This window comes from Penaeus vannamei, chromosome 21 (genome assembly GCF_042767895.1).
Source record: "Penaeus vannamei isolate JL-2024 chromosome 21, ASM4276789v1, whole genome shotgun sequence".
Taxonomy (NCBI): domain Eukaryota; kingdom Metazoa; phylum Arthropoda; class Malacostraca; order Decapoda; family Penaeidae; genus Penaeus; species Penaeus vannamei.
Window position 1 is genome coordinate 34,255,184 of NC_091569.1, and position 5,000 is coordinate 34,260,183.

A 5,000-nucleotide genomic window follows, 5' to 3' on the forward strand; every position below is an offset into this window, starting at 1 on the left:
TCTCTCTCCACCTCCATCTGTATTTCATCGAATCCCTCTCCAGTGTAACCCTAGATTCGTCGAGGCAGATCCGGCAGCCACCCACAGGGCGCCCGACGCCTCGCCGAAATAAGGTGAAGGAACAACAGATTCTGAGCTTGATGCGAGGTGTTACGTCAGACAGGTGTGCGTTTTATATAAATATTGATAGCCAAATGCAATGGTTATTCTTGCGATCACTGTAATATGACGTAATGCAAAGTCCCGTGAAATACGTAATGAGGGGCCCCCCTTCCACTGGGCTTTGTTCAGAACACGCCAGGCGAGTTTGTCAAGTTTTGGAAAACGACCGAAATCCTGTGAAATTTTGATGTGTCAGTAAATGACGGATTTCCATGAATGAGACTGAAAAAAAGGAGGGAGAGGATGTTCTTTGCTTGTTTCGTGTCGCTCGTTTCCTCTTCGCTACGTTTTACCATTGCAGTTTCAGTGAATGATAAGAGTTGATTCGTTCATGTATTAAACGCGATAAGAGGTCGCTGATGCGCGAAGACGAGTCGTAGACAAACGGACAGAATGAACTAGGCAGCGCACATATCTACGCAAATTGTTAAGATCTTGCGTTCCATGTCCGTACCAGGCATGTCTTCAGTCCTCTGCCATTATTACCTTTCATCAAATTCTTATCTGTGCGCTGGAGGCATCACGTTCTATCTTTAGCCTCCACTATCTGCCTTTCCTTCTGCTCGCTCATATCCTTTACATTCATTTTTCGTTCCGTCTGCTTATTATAAACAATCCCACTCACCATCATGTACCCTTCTCTCTCTCTCTCTCTCTCTCTCTCTCTCTCTCTCTCTCTCTCTCTCTCTCTCTCTCTCTCTCTCTCTCTCTCCACACACTTCACCTCTAGCATCAACCTCTCCATAACCCCATCTAACATGAGCGTCTCCTTCCCGCCCCTCCACTCCCTCCTCCCCACCGCACCCCACCTCCCCCTCCCCTCCCCAAGTCCTTCAACCACCGCCTCTTCCCCCATCATCGAGGGCTCATTTCTCAGAAGTGTTGCACGGGGACTATGGAGGAGGAGGAGGAGGAGGAGGAAGGGAGAGGGAGAGAGGAGGAGGAGCTCTTTGTCTCCCTGCCGACATCTTGCTTTCTTTCCCAACACCCTCTTGCCTGAGGTACCTGGTTTTCATACCAAGTATCGTACGATGGGAGGAGGGAATAAAGTAGACAGGGGGAGGGAAGGAGAAAGACAAAGAGGATGGGAGGAAAGAAGAGAGCAAAAAAGGAGGGAAATGTGAAGACGCACACGAGTGAAGCATCAACGAGGAGGAGGTAGGGAGATGGAGACGTCTGGGTAGGAGAGAGAGATCATCCAAGGCGAAGGAGGTGACGGAAGAAAAGCTCAAGATCTCGGCGTCCCAAGAAGCAAGGTCCTCTTAAAGTTGGGCGAAACAGAGAGTAAAGAGGACAGACTCTTGGTGAAAATCGATAAATCTTAAGGAATTTGATGTCCGACCGGATGAAGTCAATGAAGTCTTCCAACGCATTAAGGGGGACACGGAGTAGGTGTTCCGCAAGAACCTCCTTTTAACGAGATGACAGTGCGGGAGTTTTTGCACCCGTGGAAATCCGCGTGCTGCCAGGCGGATGGCGGAGTGAAGGCATGGTTTTGCCGGAAGAAATAATCACCAAATTAAAAAAAAATGAAATAAAACTATTAGTGACTGATAACTACCTTCTAATGTTACGAATACACAACACAAATACAAAACTGCACTGTATCTTCTTTCAATACTACTCACCTTAACAGGAAAAGTAAGATCCAGAGAATGTGGGCACTTTGGAGGCAGTTTCGACGTTAGCTGCTCCGGGTGACAATCTTTCCCTTGTCAACTGGTCGGATGCGTCTCTAAGAATATTTTGATTTGATGCACATGGCACTACAGTATTGAGAAATCCCTTGGGAAGCACTTTGATTAATCGATAAACACTTGTTTGTGTTTTTTTCTTCTTGTTTTCCGTAGTAATAGTAGTAGTATTCTCTCTAAAGAAATATAGAATCTCTTATCTTAATAGCTTTGTTTGTCGGATGCTTTACACAAGACACTTTGGTACACACCCGCGTAACTTCTCGAGTGGATATCAATCTCGTCGAAATAGAGCTGAAGCACAAGATCCATTCCTGGAGGAGAAGCGTGCACTGGCTGATGGCGAGCGACTAGTCTCGTACGCGCTCCACCGTGGCTCGGCGAGGACTGAGCCCGCCACGCATCGCCCCTCGCCAGAGCCCCTCTGCCACAGCGGCCTCGTCCACGCTTATAGAGAGACTGAAATTCTCGGTAAAGCGGGACTGCCTCGCCGCTCTCCGCTCGCTGGTGCCCCCCTCCCCCTCTCCTCCTCCTCCTCCTCCCCCTCCTCTTTATCTTCTTTTTCTTCTTTTCCCTTCACCCTTCTCGTTTCTTTTTCTTGTCTTCTATTCATTACACTCAAGCGATTTGTATTGCGAATGAGGGAAAGAGGGCCTTAAGCTGCTCATAGATCATTTTGTATACGAAGTATAATGATAACGAGGGAAATAACAGCGTAGAACAGGCAACGCAGGATGTTCCACAGCCGTGTACGTTTGTACGGCGCATTTGTATACTCTGCTAGACATAAAAGGTATTCTCGGAAGGGCAATCCATCAGCGCTTGCTGGAGGCTATATGCAAGCCTTCCCAGGAGCTATGTCTTCTTTCAAAAGACTACGCCAGGCCATTATCTTCCCAGAAGTGTCATTTTTTCCATCGGACAAAGCCTACGATGTGACTGAAAGCTTATGGCCATTGTCTTGAAGAGAGCATCGTAGTTTTAACCAAGAGGACTGACTGTGTGTTTGCCTACAACAGTTGTATGTTGTTTAGACGAGAACAAATGTGTGGCAGAGACGGGATTCTGACCTCTGGACTCTGCGATGTGTTTGCTTCATCGCCAAAGAATGATAAAATGTAAACTGAAGGAAACATAAGTAAGTGATAAATACCACATTCCTCAGCTCTCGAAGAATTCCCCGAGACTGGGTTTCATCTTAGAGCATAAGTAATGGTATTTAAAGGTAAGAAGCAATTCTCGGAGATCGTCATGCTTATATCTTTCCCACAAGTTCCCCCTCGTGAATCATTCCAGCTAAGAGGTTATATGCTGAGCGATTATCTAGGAAATTTCGATAACAAGAATAACCTCAACAGCCGTGATAAGACCCCGCTACTTTGCGCACCCTCCCGCTGCGCCGCTCTATTACAATCGGTGAATTTCTCTGGAAGTACTTAGGAGAAGACGTGAGTGCGTACACCCCTGTACTTGTAGGAGTCTATAGCTCGAGTCTGTTAAAGAAAGTAGTTTTTCGCACTGAATTAAAAAGGAAAATGTATGATAGTTAATCAAGTGTGGACTATGTCGATATAGTGACATTCAAGAATATCCTAAAATGGTTGTATGTGTGTGTTCCTTTGCGTGTGTACGCGTGTGCATGTCCATTTGGAGGTGTATCAGCCCCTGTACCCAATCAATCAGTTACTAATTTCACGTTTTACGGATGAAAACACGCTTGTTTGGGTACGAAAAGGCGAGGGGAGGTGTGTGTGTGTGTGTGTGTGTGTGTGTGTGTGTGTGTGTGTGTGTGTGTGTGTGTGTGTGTGTGTGTGTGTGTGTGTGTGTGTGTGTGTGTGTGTGCGTGCGTGCTTGAACACAAACGACGGCCCGATCTCCCACGAACTCGTAATCAAACTGCCGGCCATTAAGTGCCAGACCAGTGCTTCCCAACCGTTTCCATTGTCTGACCCCTCACCAATACATGACTATCTCCATGGCCCCGTCCAGTGCCTGTCATCTTCCCAGATTCAGTTATTACTAGTTATGATTAGTGCAGCGGTGTCAATAGCTACAAGACAAGAACACTATGGGGAAAAGTTCACAAAATATTGATATACGACAGAATAATCAACCGTAGGCATTGTAAGTGGAAAATGAATCCAGATTATTTCGGTCATAATTTTCATATTGCTCCATGGGACCCCCAAAAGCGTCCCATGCCCCCCCCCCCCCCAGGGTACCCCCGCCCTAGACTCTCCTGTTCCAACTGTCATCCTGCGATCACGGTCTTTCCTTTGTCCTGCTGGAGGTATTTCGCTGCGACGGAGGAGGGAGGAAGTGGCTAAAGGGAGGAGGGAGAGGGAGAAAGTGGCTAAAGGGAGGGAGAGGGAGAAAGTGGCTAAAGGGAGGAGGGAGAGGGAGAAAGTGGGTAAAGGGAGGAACAGAGGGAGAAAATGGTTAAAGGGAGGAAGAGGGAGAAAGTGGATAAAGGGAGGAGGGAGAGGGAGAAAGTGGCTAAAGGGAGGAGGGAGAGGGAGAAAGTGGGTAAAGGGAGGAACAGAGGGAGAAAATTGTTAAAGGGAGGAAGAGGGAGAAAGTGGATAAAGGGAGGAGGGAGAGGGAGAAAGTGGCTAAAGGGGGGAAGAGGGAGAAAGTGGATAAAGGGAGGAGGGAGAGGGAGAAAGTGGCTAAAGGGGGGAAGAGGGAGAAAGTGGATAAAGGGAGGAAGGAGAGGGAGAAAGTGGATAAAGGGAGGAGGGAGAGGGATAAAGGGAGGAGGGAGAGGCAGAAAGTGGCTAAAGGCAGGAATAGAAGGAGAAAGTGGATAAAGGGAGGATGGAGAGGGAGAAAGTGGCTAAAGGAAGGAAGAGGGAGAAAGAGGATAAAGGGAGGAGAGAGAGGGAGAAGGTGGATAAAGGGAGGAGGGAGAGGGAGAAAGTGGATAAAGGGAGGAAGAGGGAGAAAGTGGATAAAGGGAGGAGGGAGTGGGAGAAAGTGGATAAAGGGAGGAAGAGGGAGAAAGTGGATAAAGGGAGGAGGGAGAGGGAGAAAGTGGATAAAGGGAGGAGGGAGAGGGAGAAAGTGGATAAAGGGACGGAGGAGAGGGAGAAAGTGGATAAAGGGAGGAATAGAAGGAGAAAGTGGATAAAGGGAGGAGGGAGA

At 47.8% G+C, this 5,000-nt stretch overlaps 1 protein-coding gene across 1 annotated transcript in view; it reads right to left on the reverse strand.

Moving 5' to 3' along the window:
- The window catches only part of LOC113812823 (uncharacterized), an 8,186-nt gene extending 5,889 nt beyond the window's left edge, over positions 1–2,297 (reverse strand). The window contains exon 1 of the mRNA XM_027364741.2: positions 1,791–2,297. The gene's annotated coding sequence lies outside the window, so the exon portion shown is untranslated. The remainder of the gene's footprint in view (positions 1–1,790) is intronic.
- Positions 2,298–5,000: the final 2,703 nt, after the last annotated feature.